Source organism: Canis lupus, chromosome 30, assembly GCF_011100685.1.
Source record: "Canis lupus familiaris isolate Mischka breed German Shepherd chromosome 30, alternate assembly UU_Cfam_GSD_1.0, whole genome shotgun sequence".
NCBI classification, from domain to species: domain Eukaryota; kingdom Metazoa; phylum Chordata; class Mammalia; order Carnivora; family Canidae; genus Canis; species Canis lupus.
In genome coordinates this window covers 16,416,055-16,434,289 of record NC_049251.1, presented here as the reverse complement: position 1 = coordinate 16,434,289, position 18,235 = coordinate 16,416,055, and the positions used below count along the sequence as shown (strand labels likewise).

Here is an 18,235-nt window from a genome sequence, read left to right as displayed (position 1 = left end):
TAAGTTCAGACTTCACTGGTGATGCTAGAATCTCCTTTTTATCTTCTAGCATGTAGCTTGCTCTTTTGTGTCAACCCTGTTTCATCCTTATAACATGACCCAGATAATATATAGGAATCTTCTGAGCACCAAGACAGACCTAGCCAATCAATCATAGCATTCTCTCTGGTTGAGCCTAAACATATATCAGAGTCTTTTTTAACACAGTGCTCTAAGCCACCATGACCAAATGATCAGATTTGACTTCTAAGATTAGTTCTGCTTATTATCTCTGTAGTATTGATCTATAGTTGGACAATAGAATCACCAGGGAAGCTTTAAGAATCCCATGTCATGTTATTATTTTTTCAGATGCTCTTATATTTTTGAGATACACACTAAAATATTTATGGATGAGATCATGTTGAACCATTTCAGAGATAGTTGTAGACATTGTGATATTTTATTCCTAAATGCTTCAGCCTATATTTCATAAAAACAAGAGCATTCTCTGGTCTTGCTAAAATAGAATTGTTACACTTGGGAAATTTAAAATTGATACAATGCTATCATCTAAAATACTTACAATTATCACCAAATATGAGTCCTTATTCAATATTATTATTATTTTCTTGATAATGTCTTTTACAGAATTTTATTTAATCATCCAAGAGACAATCAAGGATTAGACACATTATAGTTAATTATCTGTCTCTTTTGTCTCCTTTACTCAAGAGCAGCTCTCCAGCCTTTTTTAGTCTTTTATGACACTGACATTTTTGGAGTCCAAGTCAGGTAAATATAGATATTCTTCAGTTTGGGTTTGCTTGATGTTTCCTCAAGATTAGACTCAGGTCTAATGCAGTATTGGCAGGAATACCATAGAAATGATTTGTATCCTTCTCAGTGTGTCATATCAAAAGGCACCTGCTGTCAGATGGTCCCATTATTGCAAATATTAAGTTCGATCATTTAGTCAAAGTGCTAACTGCCAGATTCATTGTAATGCTACATTTTTATTTGTAATTAATACATATTCTGTGGAACAATACTTTCAGATTGTATAAATATTCTTTTATGCCCCAATTTTTTTACTGAATGATTTTAGCACACTCTGATGATGCTTGCCTGAACCTATTATTGCTATGATGGTTTTAAAATGATGATTTTTTTATTTCTATCATTCCTTCCACAAGCATTGGTTGGCATCCTTTCTTTTTCTTTTTCTCTCTTTTTAAGGATGGGTATAGATTCATGGACTTTAATTTTGTATTTAATTTTTGGTGTCTAGTATTTTCTTTTTTTAACCTTTTTACTTTAATTCCAGTGTAGTTAACATACAGCGTTAGTTTCAGGCATACAATATAGTATATTGTATTCCACAATTCTGTATATTACTCAGTGCTCATCATGATAAGTGTACTCTTTAATTCCCATCACCTATTTCACCTACCCTTCCCCAGTTCCTTTCTGGTATGCTTTATTTTTAAACACATACCCTCAGTTAAATTTATTATTATTTTTTTCAACAAGAACATTCTTACTGGAAGCATACTTCAGAATACATGGTTCTAAAGATATCTATCTATCTATCTATCTATCTATCTATAACATTCCATTCAATAAAAATGAAACACACATTTTCTTTAAGTTCACACAGGTTAAATAATAAAAATCACATAAAAAGAGATATAACAAATATTACAAATTTATGAAGAATTAAATCATACCAAATATCTTTTCTAACTACAATGGTACAAAACTAAAAATTAATAACACAGAGCTGGAAAATCTGTATTGTAAATACTAAGCATTTAATGCATAAAAACTAAATAACACACTACTGCACAAGAAATGGGGCAAATAAGAAATCAAACAACAAATCAAAAGATGTCTCAAAACAAAAGAAAAAGAAAACACAATATTCTAAAACCTATGAGATCCAGCAAAAACAGATTTTGGAGTGAGATTTATGCTATAAATGCTTGTATTAAGAAAAAAGTTCAAATAGACAACATTACACCACAAGGAACTAGAAAAAGAAGAAACTTAACAAAAAAAAAAAAAGAAAAGAAAAGAAAAAAAAGAAACTTAGCTGAAATCTAGTAGAGAAAGAAAATAACAAAGAAAATCAGAAATAAAAGAGAGACCAGAATAAACAATAGTATAACATTGAGAGTAATGATCAGGTTATCCAAAAAAATAAATAAATAAAATTGCAATGCTTTAACTACATTAACTAAGATGAAAAAAGAGGACTCAAAAACCAAAATGAGAAATGGAAGAGAAAAAAATACAACAAATAATCACAGAAAGACTCTGTGAAAACAGGTTACTATAAACAATTATATACTAGCAAATCTGATAACTTAGAAAAAAACCCAAGATAATTCCTAAAAATGCACAAGTTACCATGATTAAATCATGAATATTGAATCCAAGAAGTAGGAAATCTCAGACCAATAACAAGAATGAAAGTGTTTTGGGAATCAAAAATCTCCCAGCACAGAAACTGCACGGTTTCATTGATGAATTTTACCAAACATTTAAGCAATTAATGACAATCTTTATCAAAATCTTACAAATAATGGAATTCAAAATCATTCCATGAAGCCTGTACTAGCCTGATGTCAAAGAAGGATAAAAGCAATACAAAAACAAAGAAGTCCAGTTTGTCTGATAGAAGTTATTACTATTCTGACTTTCTTTTGACATCCATTTACACGATAAATGTCTCTTTACCCTCTTACTTTTAGTTTGTAGGTGTCCTTAGGTTTAAAATGAGTCTCTTTTTGGTAGCATATAGATGAATCTTTTTTTTTTTTAAATCCATTCTGACATCCTATGTCTTTTTTTTTTTAATTTTTTATTTATTTATGATAGTCATACAGAGAGAGAGAGAGAGAGAGGCAGAGACAGAGGCAGAGGGAGAAGCAGGCTCCATGCACCAGGAGCCCGACGTGGGATTCGATCCCAGGTCTCCAGGATCGTGCCCTGGGCCAAAGGCAGGCGCCAAAGCGCTGCGCCACCCAGGGATCCCCATCCTATGTCTTTTGATTGGAGCATTAAGTCCATATACAAAGTAATTACTGATACATAAGTGTTTAGTGCCATTTTATTGTTTTGTCATCATTTCTGGAGATTTTCTTTGATCCTTTCTTGTCTGTCACTTTTGGTCTCTCCTTTGCACTCACAGAGTCTTCTTTAATATTTCTTGCAGGGCTGCTTTAGTGGTCACGAACTCCTTTAGTTTTTGTTTGTCTGGGAAACTCTTCATCTCTTCTATTCTGAATGATAGCCTTGCTGGAATTAGAGGTATCATTACAAATTCATGGTTTTAAAAAGTATAAATTCCCTAGCTTTGTCCAGTGAAAGATCCTAGAAACAATGACTCTTCCGTAGAAGAAGTACACCTTGTACCCTGATTTCAACATCTAAACACCAACGTCCAACAGAAGGAAGCAGAGTCACATAGAAAAAAATGGCATATTCCAGGGCTAGGTCAGGGAAAATACCAGGTTACTTGGAACATATTCTTTTTTCAGAACATAACAGTATGCTCAAAAGCTGACAGGGAACTTCAAAAGAACACAGGAACCAGCAAAACTAAACAACCGAAAGGAACTATAACATGTTGAACTTTTAAAAAATTCATGAGTCTATACCCAACCTTGAAAAGAGAAGAAAAGAAAAAGAAAAAATACCAACAAATGCATGTGGAAGTGGTGATCTGGACCAAGAATTTTTAATCCAATGCCATAGGGTTTGCCTTTTCTTCCCCTGTTCCATATCTTAAACAAAAATCTCCCACCGTAGGGAAAACTGGTTCCTAACATCGAGGTATCTATTTGAAATTCTAAAATACACATAAAACTGATTTCAGAATTACTAGATCAATACTACTGCCAACAACAAACTTACCAAGTTGATTTCAAGGTTTTCTTAGAGTTCTTATTTATCCTTAGAACACTCCCTGATGATGGAAAATTACAGTCCTCGGATTAAGAAATTACTTGGAATCGTTATTTTTCTTCTTTTAAGTGGTTGTGTTATTGATGTGATCATACTTATGCTGATTTGTTTCTGTTTTTGTTTAGTTTAGAGTCAATCCAACCTGTGGGTTTAATTTTAAATTTTGAAAATAAAAATACATGGTTCAAAAGTCAAAATTCTATAAAAAGTATGATCAGAGTAATTACATTGTTTTTACTATCTTTCCCACTCCTTCTCATCTTCTCCTTTTAGGTAACCAATCCCAGTAATTTCTGGTTTATCTTCCCTGCATTTCATTTTGCATAAATAAGCACATATTTTACCCCCCAGTTGTATTGAGATTCACTTGATATATAACATATTTTCTTATTTCACCTTCTTTCTTACATAAGGCAGTATACCATAAATACTTTTTCATTTTTTATCTTGATTCTTTTCATTTATGCAAAAAATATTTTAATTTTCTATTTTCCCTTATTGTGGTCCTGACAAATCAGTTTGGGCCAAATAGAAATATTGTCCTGTTGGCACAAAGCCCCAAATTTTAAGGAAGTTCCCAATGACTGACCAAATATTTTATTTTATTTTTTTATTTTTTATTTTTCCAAATATTTTATATTTTGGAATACCAGTGAGGTGCCTGGGGACACCTATAATAGAAAGAAAGAAAAATGGAAAAGAATGGGTGGGGAGAATAGTGAGTGAGAAGATGTAGAGAAAAATTAGTCTTGAAAAAACATTTATTTCACATTTAGTGAAATTTCCACTAGGTGGCAGTAACATCCCAGGAATAAAGTTCCTAAGTGTTCTGGGAAAGGATGGACCTACTTGGAAGGAGCATGCCCAAGTACATAATCTCTGAATCAATCTATAGATGGTCTCAAACCAGATAAGATGCTATGAATAACAAATATTACAAATAATTTTAGGGGGCACTGGGTAGCTCAGTGGTCGAGCATCTGCTTTTGGCTCTGGTTGTGATCCTGGGGTCCTAGGATCAAGTCCCAACAGCCTCCCGGTAGGGGAGCCCACTTTTCCCTCTGCCTATATCTCTGCCTCTCTCTCAGTGTCTCTCATGAATGAATAAATAACATCTTAAAAAAAATAATTTTAGGATTCAGCAAATTTGTTTTAAATCTATAGGTAGTTAAGGTCTCTTTATAAAAGTATCCTAACTTCTATATTAGTTTAATTTTGTTTGATTCTGATTTTAAAAACAAGTAAAAAAACAGACTAAGTTGAAACATAAACTAAATAGTAAGATTTATTCTCATATTAGGAACTGGCAGTTTTTTTTTTTTTTTTTTTTTAGAAATTATAGAGGTAACACCGTGCCCCTGATCAATTCAGTGGATCTTGCAAAAAGTACTGTTTAAGTACTTTCATGGCATTTCATGGCCCTGTTAGGACAGAGATACTAAGTCTTTTCCATTTGCAAGCTCCTCTCAGCAGCGAGGCAGGTCTATAATTAGTCTCACTGCCCAAAGCCACATACTTGGAGGCGTGTGAAGAAGCCTGGAATCTGCAAGCCAGGTGCTGCACCTATGCTTCATCCTGTTCTTTTGCTGATTCCCACTTTCTAGCTGGCTGTTGACTTACATGCATGGATTTGTGATAGCACTTGGCTGGGCTGGGACATGAGGGATCCTAATTTGAAGAAGTGATAATACAATATCCAGAAGTGACCTTACAAGGCTAAGCACAATATCCATTAGTCTAAGATGACATGAAATAAACTGTTTTCATAGGTGTAGAGGACTGATTGCATCCACTGGGAGTAGTCAGGGCTTCCAGGAGTAGGTGAGCTTTGAAAAATTGATGAGGGAAAAATATACATGAGTTGGTGTTTGGGGAAAGGTAGACAGGGTGAATAGGAGGAAATATGTAAGAAAGTATGGATAGTTGCTAATCACACCATTCTTCTGTGTTGAAATGAAGGAAAATGTGACTTCATTCTGAATGCAAGGGGTACCTGAGTGGCTCAGTGGTTGAGCATCTGCCTTGGGCTCAGGTTGTGATCCCCAGGGGGCCTGGGATCGAGTCCCACATCGGGCTCCCATGGGGAGCCTGCTTCTCCCTCTGCCTATGTCTCTGCTTCTCTGTGTCTCTCATGAATAAATAAACAGAATCTTTTAAAAAAATTCTGAATGCAAAAATCTATTATGTTCACTAGAATTATTTAAGAATCTTTCATGTTTCTTTCTTTCCTTTGTCTTTCTACCAGCAACATCATATTATAGGCTTTCTTACTAGCTGTATAAGTGATTAATCCACTACCTTTACTGTATATTTATCTTTACCAGTAAGATTTATACTTTCATGTGTTTACTTTAACCAATTAGCACCTTTTCTTTTCAACTTAAAGAAGTCCCTTTCACATTTCTTGTAAGGCCAGTTTAGTCGTGATGAACTCCTTTAGGTTTTGTTTGGCCAAATCTTCCTCTTTCCTTCCATTCTGAATAACTTGCTGGATAGAGTATTCATGGTAGGAAGTATTTTTCTCTCAACACTTTGAATATATTGTATCCTTTCCCTCAAGCCTGTGAAGTTTCTGCTGAAAAATCTTCCAATAGTCCTTTGGGAGTTCCCCTGTATGTGATAAGTTGTTTTTTTCTTGCTGCTCTGAAGGCAACAAGAGGTGTGCAAAAGCTCCCTCCCCCCACCCCAGGAAATACTGGCACTCTGGAGTAGCAGAGCAAGAGCATCTAGATGGCCCCTGCAGGAAAAGAAAGAGGGAAAAAAAGAACAATGACAAAAAAAATAGCATTAAAAAAAGAAGATGGTGGCCATTAGCTAGAGCAAGGCAGAGATGAAGCATGGCCAACCAGCAGGCCTCTAGATGCTGCTAAATGAGATGCCTGCTGCTCAGGTGTCTGAAAGCAATTAGCCTCCTTCATAGCCTTTGCTCTGAGGTAGCAGCAGGTGAGTCCAAGGCAGGTGAGCCCGAGGGTGTGGCTATTTAAGAGCCTTTCTCAGGTGGTTAGAGCCTTGGGTGCTTCGTGGGTCAAGCCCTGCTCCTTTTCAAAGTCAGTGTTTCAGGGGCTTGCCTCTCAGGTGCAGGTCTTAAAAGCTGGGGTAGAGTAATGTAGAGTTCAAACCTTTCACTCCTCAGGGAGAAGCTCCAGGTCTTGAGTTCCCTCCTGATTGTGTCTCACGCCGCAGGAATGGACTTCATGGTGGGATTGTGTTCAGCCTCTCCTGCCTGCTTTGCTTTGGGCCTTCTCTCATCCACCTGACGTGAAGGGTCACTCAGACAGTTCGTAGGTTTTTGGTTTTTTTTGAGAAATTTGTTCCCTATGTAGCTGCATATCCAGTGTGACGGGTGGGGGGTGAGTGGCGGGGGGGGGGGGAGGGGGGAAGAAGGTGAGCCCAGGGTCCTCCAACACCATGCTCTTGATTTGGAAACTTCCTGTCAGCTCTTTTCCCTCAAAGTTGCCACCAACCTCAGGCTCTCTGATGGGGATCAAGAATCATGGCCCAGCATCATGGCCGTAAGGTTTTGGAGAGTCTGGAAACTTTATCTTTCTCCCAAGTTTGTTGCCTTTTGTTTTCCTTCTCCTTTGTAGTAATCACTGGTTAATAGGGAAAGGGCTAGTGTGCTTATGTACAGGGACAGCAAAACAAGAAGAAAAGGTCTTGGGAAGGGGGGCAGAACCACAAGGATTGGGGTAGATGGAGGCAGCTTAAAAACAAAGGGCGGGGGGGAAGAGGAACAGAATGGAGTGGGCCCAGGGACCAGGTGTGGGCCAAGAATATTTCAGGGCTCACAGATAGTAGGGTGGGGATATCTCATCCACAGGTTCTTTCATGGTAGAGTTCTAGAAAGTACTGGTGGCTTTTTGCTTTTAGGAGGACAGTCTAATAATTGAGAGAGATCAGTACTTTTGTAAAATATTCTCAGTTAGTACTTCCCAAAGCTGCCTGCATGTTAGAACCAGCTCAGGAACTCCTAGTGCAGATCCTCCAGTCTGACCCTGGAACTACAGAATCAGAATCTCCAAGAGGGGGCCCCAGGTCTCTTTCTTTTTTTTTTCTTTTTTGTATATTTTTTATTGGAGTTCGATTTGCCAACATATAGCATAACATCCAGTGCTCATCACCCAGTCCCCAGGTGTCTTTCTATTTTGAAGAGTTCTCCTGTTGATTCTCTGGCAATTTATTTAGGTGGATATTTAGGAAAAACTGTTCTAAACATGTTAAAACTTATGTGTAAATAATTTCCCCCAAGAATAGTTGTTATTTTGCTCCATATATATTTGAAATTTAGTAATTAGAATAAATGAAATCATGTTACGACTTAAACACATGATGAATATTGAGCTACTGTGGCAAATAACATTTACTGAATAATGACATTTATAGCACTTTTAAATCTTCCCAAACGCTTTCTTATCTATATCCTCATAACTACTCCATGAGATAATCAACCAAGGAATAGTAAATGAGCCCCTAGTGTGGATTGGTACCAGTGCTGGGTAGACAGGAAAATGTTTATTGCTCCCCCATTACACATGAGGAAATGAATTGTAAGTGACTTAACCAATGTCCCAAGGCCAATGGTTAGAAGAGTCAGGAGTCAGGACCTGCAGTGACCCAGTCTAGCTCATCACACAGTAGGCTTAGATGCTAGGAAGCTTCTGTGTTTACCTTGCTCCAGTGTTGTCATGGTTACCCTGGGGCCTCTCCTAGAGATCAGTTTAGGACTCTGTGTATTCGTCTTACTTGTTCTCTTTCTTTGTTGTATTCAAGTCCCAATTACACAGGAAAAACCCCAAAACTGATTTTTCCAACCAGCTACCAGCTCATCTCATTTTCCTTGTAGGCTTTAGAACACATGATCTGTAACAGCTGACTGTGGCCTCAACTTTCTCTTAGTCTTTATAGTCTCTTTTTTTCCTCTCCTCTTCTGCCAAATAACTCTAAGTTAGGTCACACAAATCCCCTGCACAGGTAATCAGAATCTTATTCTCTTTGAGCTCTTCTTTCCCCACAGCTGCATTTTGCCTGCCCTCAAAATCCTCCCATCTTTCTTCAGCCCTCCTTTTCCTTCCTATTCTTTCAGTTTCCATTCATCCCTCCCATAAGGACTTACAGGGCGAGGTGCTTCTACTCTCCTTATTCAACTCCCTGCTCTAAACACAGTTTCCAATGAAGAATTCTCTTTACCTGGTCACTGTTCAATTCAAAAAGCTGCATAAGCTCCTTAAAGCTTGTGCTATTAAGTCTAAATTTTAACTTTTTGATCATTGATGCCCTCAAATGGTGGTCCTTTTATTCACCAAACTCAGGGCTTGCAACCATCTCAAGCAACTTTGCCACTCCTGCCAGACAGATTTGACACTTTCTGCCAAGACACTCACCTGATGCAGAAGTTCCTTCATGCTTCTTGCTGAGTGATGTCCCCCAGTAGCAAACTCCTCTTCTGAAAGCAGTGTGGAGTTGAGATAAGGCATAGCTTTTGGTCTCAGACACTGGTTTAGATCTTTCTTCTACTCTTGACAAGCTGTGTTACATGGGGAGAGCTACTAACCTCTATTTTCTCATTTTTAATTAAAAAAAATTTTTTTTTTAATTTATTTATGATAGTCACACACAGAGAGAGAGAGAGGCAGAGACACAGGCAGAGGGAGAAGCAGGCTCCATGCACCGGGAGCCTGATGTGGGATTCGATCCCGGGTCTCCAGGATCACGCCCTGGGCCAAAGGCAGGCGCTAAACCGCTGCACCACCCAGGGATCCCTATTTTCTCATTTTTAAAAAGAGGATATCCCCTCTTTTGCAAGTCTGTGGTGAAGATCTGAGATAATTTATGTAATGTAACTGGTACAATGACTAGCCCACAGTGGACACAGATTAAGGTTAGCTGCTCACTATCACTGCACTTGGAGCCACTAGCAGTCTTTCCTCCCTCCTGAGTCCCTCCTTAGACAAAGTGGAAATTGTTATTTTTTTTCCCATGTTTTCCGTTTGCATTGTTTTAACATGCATATAATTTTGCTTTGTGAGTTTAAAAAATATTTCAGTACATATTTGTGAATAAATCACATTCTCAAGTAGGCTGTGTTTTAAATGCTATTTTTGGCCTTTTATTGGAGTTTGGGACAGTTTGTCCATAGTGAGTGACTCAACATTGTTTACATTAATAACTCATCACAATATTTTTCTCCACACTGTCTCAGGTCTTGAATTTGGAGGTACTTTGATGGTCTATTAGGTCATTAGGTCTCTTTAGGTCCCCAGACTTAGGACTGGAGCTCTGTTGGTATGAAAAGGGGCCAGACAAGGAGAAGCCAGGACCTGGCAGATAGATATAGCTTGTGGATAGATGGAGCCCTCACTTGGGGGCAGACCCAGCTGGCAGGAGTGGGGAGCATGGAACTAGCTGGGTGGATATCAGCATGATTCAGGAACCTGAGGGCATTCAGGGACTGGATTTCAGTCCCTGGATGAGGGGAAATTCCCTTGTGAGAACAAGGTGGAGCCTCACCCTCACTCCTGGTCTTTAGTGGGTATATTCCAGTCGAGGCTTGCACAAAAAGCTGAATGTGGGAGAGAGAAAGTTACATGGCTTCTCGGGTACCTGGAGGTCAGGGAATGAGACTGAAATCTCCAGCCCTCTAATCTTGTGGATGACTACAATGGCAACCAGCCCTATCCTTACATGCTTTCCAAATGTTTCCTCATTAATATAACAATTTTTCTCTCCACTTTGGAAATTACAAGGGTTTTAGAAGTTCTATGCTGGGTATGGGGATGAAGACCAAAAAAATATTTTTTTTATTATAAATCACAGTCTCATGGGTACACATGAGATGAGTTCGTTTCAATAAGACAAGGAATGCAGGGGATCCCTGGGTGGCTCAGCAGTTTAGCGCCTGCCTTTGGCCTAGAGCGCTACCCTGGAGTCCCGGAATCGAGTCCCGCATCGGGCTCCCGGCATGGAGCCTGCTTCTCCCTCTGTCTGTGTCTCTGCCTCTCTCTCTCTCTGTCTATCATGAATGAATTAAAAAAAAAAAAAAAAAAGACAAGGAATGCAGGATCAGAAAAGGGCTGGATTGGTCCTTGGGCCTTGTAGGTGGGGCCCATGTTGAGGAGCCTGTGGGCAGAGGAGGCTGGTGGGAACTTACTTTTCTGTTTCTAGGTACTCTCTCTTAGAACCCCTGTGGGATAATCTCTTCTTAATGTTGTATTATCTTCTCTTTATGACACTACGTGCTTGTCCATGTTTAATTTGTCTATCAAACAGAAGACTTGATGTGCAGATAAACTCCTAGACTCAAGAAAAAATGTGATTTCTAACAAAAACTTTGTTTAGAACATTGTCAATTTATGCAGTTACTTCCTCTAATATGTATAGTCTATGATAATCAGTGGATTTTCTCAAGTATAAATTTGAGGTTTTGAAAGATGATGCTTAACAGTGAGAACTACCTAGTACTTGAACTACTAGATTTAGAATAATATATCTAGTCGCTCCCAGTCATCTATAGAATGGGCACATTTAACTACCTTATTTATTCACACTATTTCCCCCATGCCATCAATTGAGTCCTGTTCATCTGTACTTTGGCTTTTTTTTTTTTAATATTTTATTTGAAAGAGAGTATGCACGTGTGTGAGAGAGAGAGAGTGAGAGCATGAGCAGGGGTGGGCAAGGAGGGGGAGAGGGAGAAGCAGACTCCCCGCTGAGATCTGGTCTTGGGGCTCAATTCCAGGACCCTGGGATCATGACCTGAACTGAAGGCAGACACTTAACTGACTGAGTCACCCAGGTGCCCCTGTATTCTGGCTTTAAAAAAAAAGGATTTACAGTGCAGACAGACTTCTTGATAGAAGGAGGTGGTGGCAGTATGGGTGGGTATAAAAGAACAGCAGAAGGAGAAAAGGATAAATAAAAAATGACTAGAAAGTGATGTTTTTATTAAAATCATTTCCAATTTCTAGTCTGAAGGGATATGCAGTCAGTAAAATTTGGTTGACTTTACAAGATACACTTCTATCTGATCATTCTTGGCATTGTGCCTTCAATTCCAGTATCTGACACCATTTTAGGGTGTTCAGGTGTATCTTATGACTGAATATATTTCATTCAATTTTATACATTTCTGTGTTTGGACCATTGATGCTCTCTTTTGCTAACCATGTACACATATGTTTGTTGTATCTTTGATAATTTCTTAGTGTACATTCCCAGCAATGGAAGGATCGAGTTTTAAGGTATGTACATGTATGAAGTGTTTGATAAACTGCCAGACTGAGCTCCAGAATGGTTGTGTCTGTCTAGGTTGTGTCTGTCTACCCTCTCTCCACCAATATATGAGAGAGACTGTCCCAGTGCAGCTTGTGGAAGGATGACAATGTGATAGGTTCTCTCAGCGGCTAGAGTGATACGGAGATGATCATTGTGGTTGGTAGGTTGTACTCACAGCTTTTACCAAAATATTGTTAACTGAGTTGATCAGTGGGACTTTGGTAAAAAAAAAAAAAAGAAGCTGAACAGAAAATCTTGAAATCTTGTCACCAGGTGTGGTACAGTGGAAAGATCATTAAAGTGGCAGAAGCCCTGAGTTCTGAGATTAATAAATGTTGGATTCTGTCCACTTTCCTCTTTGACTATCATTTGTGTCTAAGATGGTGCTCCTCCCATCTTTAACTCTGTATATGGCAATAAAGGTCTGAGTATCACTTCATAAGAAAAGCCTGGTGAGTATTGTTAATGAGGGAGAGACAGCAGATGCCTCACAGTGAGAAATGACACAAATGAGACTCTTCTTGTCCCCCAATTGTTATGTATTTCCTGACAGTATACATTTTTGCCTCCAGACACAGTGATTCAGATCTTATTCCAAGGGTACTTCAGTTGGAGAAGCTTCCAGTAACTGCAGGAAAATGTGACTGGTAGTTAATCAAGATGTCTAAATGTCATTCGGTGATTGATTACTCGTGAGTCATGATGACGCACTATGATGTCCAGCATTTAAAGGACACAGTGGCTCTCCTCAGCCAGTGCTGCACAGAAAGATAGATGTACAACTTGTGATCCCTTGGGATGAGTCCTCCCAGAAAGTTCTGGCTAACATAGGGAACCTAGGCATCTCTCAAAATGTTGCTTTTTAAGAATAGTTTATTCATTTATTGGTAAGAACCAGGGCTTTGGGGGCATTGCATTTGTGTAGCCCATTGGGTGACATGTGGTAGGTCCTTATTTGATGAATGAAACCTAATGAGAGAATGAATGGAAAAGTATTCAGGGAAGATTGACATTGTATCTGTGCTAGCATATTGCTTGATTCTGTGGCTGTAATAAGTATAAGTAGCTCCTGCACATGCCTGATGTAGAGGAGGACATCAGTATTATGAGTGCCCTGGCAAAGTATGAACAAAAGCTGTAGGGATACAGAATTCAGAACCCCAGCAAGAGAATTTTTATTGGTTCCTCAAGGAAGTACTTTTATTTCTCCTAGTGTTTCAATTATAATAAAATAATATTTAGTGAATACTTTCTATGTGCTAGGCACATATTATTTTATTTCATCCTCGTAGCTTGATGAGGTAGATTCTGTTATTCTTACTCCACTGAGTAAGATACAGCCACTGAGACACACAGGGAGATTATCCAATGGTATTCAACTACATGGTGGCAGAGCCAGGCTTAACCTACAAACAAGCTTGACTCCACAGTCTCTACTCTCATCCTTACGTGATGTAGCTTCTTCAGACACACAGGGCTGTTCTGTATTCTCAGTACCATGTCACAGGAATAATTCCCTCAAATGAGACATCTGGTCACTTTCATAAAAGAGAGAGGGGAGGAAGTAAACTCATTTCTACTTACCAATTAAGCACTACTCATTTAGCAAAGGAAACAATTAGGATAAAATATCTTAATCATGGAAAAATCAAACAGCCCTTCCAAACCAACATTTAAGCCACATTTGCTCCCCCTGGCTTTATCCCTATATGGGTGGTAGACCAGTTGGTCTTTTTCATTTTTCTCCTGGACATTTTGAGATTTTATAGACATACAGAATGCATTTCTGAAGTGCTTTTAATTTGAAGTTTCTGCATAGCACTCCTCCCTTTATTCCTTGCCATGATAAACATGCCCAGATAGCAAGTTCACAGAAGGTTGTGAGCTTTGAAGTCTTTGAAAATTATATGATAATGTTGTATATGTAATCATGGGTGAGAGCAAGCCAACATCTCCTTGAGTGCCAGACACACGGCCCCTATAAATCCTCAGCTAAGAGCAGAGAGTGGTGGTCCTGTTTACTTAAACTCCAGGATGGAATGGGCATGGTTAGCATCACAGTAATTGACACAATCAGGAGATCCAAACAGATTTTTCAGCTACTTGTTGTGCGCATTTAAATGCTGTGCTTATATCCATAATTCAGAATAAGAAAGTCTCCACACTCAAGGTTGGATTAAAAAAATCAGCTTCACCTTTCATTGAAATGTACATGAGAGAATTATTAAATGTCTAGGGGACTTTACAGTTTACTCGTGGGGAGATAAGAATTTATCAGTGAGAATTTGCACTTTTTTGGAGGCCCTTTGAAGTTACATTTGTGTTCCCTTAATTGGACCAAAAGTTTCCCAGTCGGATACAAGAAGAGTCTAGGACATTTCTCTTTATGGTGCTCTGTTCCAATGGCATCAGTATTTAGTTACAGTTTTATGGATGTCAGGCTTGAATTATGATGACCTATGAAAATAAGTCTAGGAGGTAGACCCCAATTCATTGCTTAGCAGAAATATCTGCTTACTGTGTTGCTAGATGAAATCCCATGCAGAATTCTTGCACTTGGATATTCGGTCATTTTTCTCCCCACAATTTTGTAAAATTATACAAGTTGTGACCAGATTGTTTTAAATTTGAAAGAATGTCTGGGAGCTTAGATAAATGTGCATTGCAAAGGTTACCCAAAGCAATCCTGATGGACAGACGTGACATGTCAAATGTTCTGGGTGTTCAAACGATTCCCACAAACCACAGTGAAAATGATTCACAGAAACAGGGTCAAAATGAAAGGTTCTCTGAAGTGTGATGCCATTAAGTCATGGTAGAATGATTAAAGATTGACAGCAATAGGGAAAGACTATTCAGAATATTAATAGAAGGTAAAATCCAAATGATGAACTCTAGAGTACTTCCTTGATCGACTTACAAGTTGAGAATTTGTCATGCTAAATATTGAATGCAGGTGAAACTAAGAAAGTATGGAAATGAATATGTCACAACTGTACTTCAAAAAGAGAAAAGACGGCTTTCTGATTTCAACCAGCTAAGGTCTGAAGACCTTTAAATCTTTCTCTAAGGTTAGATTTTGAGACTCTGAGTTACGACTTAGTCATTGTAGACCTCCTACGTGAACGCTCAGGCATTCTAAAGGATCTGGTTAATGATGTGTAGGTTTCGTTTCACTGCTGTGAGCAAAAATAACTTCACTCTCACATCTGGTGAGTCACAGAGTGACTGTTGGACTTGAAATGTTTCCTCCTCCTGTTTGGTGATACGCTAGCTGAGATGGGTGCAAGGAGCTCACATAGATGACCCAGAACTTGTTTCATCTTTTCTCTCCCAATTTTTGTCAGTGTCTCCCAATATTCCTCCAGTCATTAAGGCTCAGAACTTGGCATCATCTTTGACTTTCACCCTCTCCTTTCCCTTCCTGTTGCCAAATGTTATTGATTCTATCTTGGGAATACTTTTTTTTAAATAAATTTATTTTTTATTGGTGTTCAATTTGCCAACATATAGAATAACACCCAGTGCTCATCCCATCAAGTGCCCACCTCAGTGCCCGTCACCCAGTCACCCCCAGCCCCCGCCCACCTGGGAATACTTCTTGAATCTATATTTTGTTCTCCATTCCCACTGACATTGACTTAATTTACATCACTGTTATCAATTGCCAAGATAATTATCAGAGGCTATAATTTACCTCTAACAAATTTTTTTCCTTATTTTCCATTCTTTACAAGATACAAGATTTCCTATTTGCAAGATAAGCTATTGCATAGCATTAGATGATCCTTGCAGATACTGGCTTTTTTTTTTTTTTTATGTTTCTGTGCTATTGCTGTTCTCTCTCCTTGAATGGCTTTCACTCCTTATTGTGTATATATAAGTTGTACCAACTCTTCATGGCCCAGTGCAAATGATTTCTGTTCTCCCAAAGTCTGCCTTCATCATGAGCCTCTTCTCCACTTGCTGTTTTCCCTTCTCCAATGTAATTTTCTCTTTACCTTTATAAGGGCACTAATCACTGCATAACTTGTCATACTTTATTTCTTCTACTATACTCCAACTTTTTAACATAAGAATCCATGTCTAATTAATCTTTACATCTCTGATACAAGCTTAGGATGGCTGGTTCTGTGCTTTTCATTATGCAAATCATGTAACTCTGGAAATAGCCTATATCTAAATAGTGTCAAAAAAATTGTTTTCATGTCAGTTTCCTGAATGCCAAACCATAGACCAATTGCTGAATGGCGATTGTAGTGTGATTACTACTAACCGTATTATAATTTATGATAATTATATATATTATTAGTATTACTCCTAATGATATTACTAAGACTTTGAAAAAAAAGACTACTGAAATATACCAATGCTTTTAGATATTGATGTTAAAAGTTGTAAGGTACTGGGATGCTATTTTTTTCTTTATCTGATTGTAATGAGCTAGAATTTATATTTCTAGGATATAAGGGAGAATCAGATGCATCTAGACTTTGGAGGTAAATAAATTCATACTAGCTCCTGTATAGAATGAAGGGAAGTACCATTATACAGAAGCAGAAATAGTAGATAGGCTAGGCATATAGATTCTAGAATGAGATTGCCAGGTTCAAATTCCAGTTTTGACACCTTCTAGCTCAGCAACATTATGAAATTTCCTTAACATTTCTTTCTCTGATTCCTTATTTGTAAAAAAGCTTACATCAGAGGATTGTTGTAAGAAATAACTGAATTGCTCTGTGTAAAGCACTTAGAACATAGTAAGTACTGTTTAGCTATTAGGAGTTCTTACCTATCATTATTATTATGGAATGTTAAACATTATTAGTCTGAGATTCTTACTGATGAGACCCAAAGAGGGTTGAATGACTTGTAAGATTGTTCAGATGCTCCTCAGAGCCTGGGCAATCTCATCACAGGGGTTGTGTGTGGTTATATTCTGTCCTAGGCCTAGTGTAGGACATTGAATTGCCACCCTCAAGTATTAGAGGCCCAGACATATGGAAGGTGGAGACTACAATAAGGTAAGTAATGTGCCATGATGCAGAAGTGCAGCATCTTACAGGGGTTCAGAGGAGTTCCAGATTTCTTAGAGAGTCTCCAATCTTCCTAGACTCTACCCTGTAATTTCAATATTGGCTGTTTATTAAACTCCCTATTATATTTGTGCTGGGTTCAGTAGTGTGCCCCCCAAATTCATGTCTACCTAGAATCTTATAATGTAGCCTTATATATAAATAGAATCTTTCTAGATGTGATTAATTATGTTAAAATGAAAGACTAAAGTGGGCACTAAATTCAGTGCCTGGTACCTTTATAAGAAAGCCATGTGCGGGCAGCTCTGGTGGCACAGCGGTTTGGCGCCGCCTGCAGCCTGGGGTGTGATCCTGGGGACCCGGGTAGAGTCCCACTTTGGGCTCCCTGCGTGGAGCCTGCTTCTCCCTCTGCCTGTATCTCTGCCTCTTTCTCTCTGTGTCTATGAATAAATAAATAAAATCTTTTTTTTAATAAATAAATAAAATCTTAAAAAAAAAAAAAGAAAGCCATGTGAAGGCACAAAGATACAGAGGAGACACACAAAGAATACTATGTGACATGGAGGGAGAATAAAGGGATGTCTCTAAATGAAGGAATATCAAGGATTGTCAGCAATTATGTGAAACAGATTCTTCCTCACTAACTCCGGAAGGACACAATCTTACCAATACCTTGATTTTTAGACTTTTATCAACCAGAACTGTGAGGGGGAAAAAGAATTCTGTAGTTTTAAGCCACCTAGTTTATAGTAATTTATTGTCACAATCTTAGCAAACCAATATAGCATTCTTGGTAAGAGTTTGACTTTTCTAGGTGACAAGAAGAAGGCATACATAGATTGCCTTCAGTGATGGAAACAAGCGTAGTGGGTCACAGTTTACTTATTCTATTATTTATATTCCTTAAAAATGTTGTTTACATTTTTACAAAGGATCTGTTTTTTTCTCAGACAGCCTGACAGTTAAGTAGGGAAAAA

The 18,235-nt window shown here is 38.2% G+C and overlaps 1 long non-coding RNA gene across 1 annotated transcript; it reads right to left on the bottom strand.

The window, feature by feature from the left end:
• Positions 1 to 3,223: 3,223 nt before the first annotated feature.
• Positions 3,224 to 9,611, bottom strand: LOC119866832. Its single transcript, XR_005381354.1, has 3 exons — positions 9,333 to 9,611; positions 3,901 to 4,093; positions 3,224 to 3,282 (listed from the first exon to the last, which is right to left on the bottom strand). It is a non-coding gene; the product is annotated as an uncharacterized LOC119866832 (long non-coding RNA).
• Between the last annotated feature and the right edge of the window lie 8,624 nt (positions 9,612 to 18,235).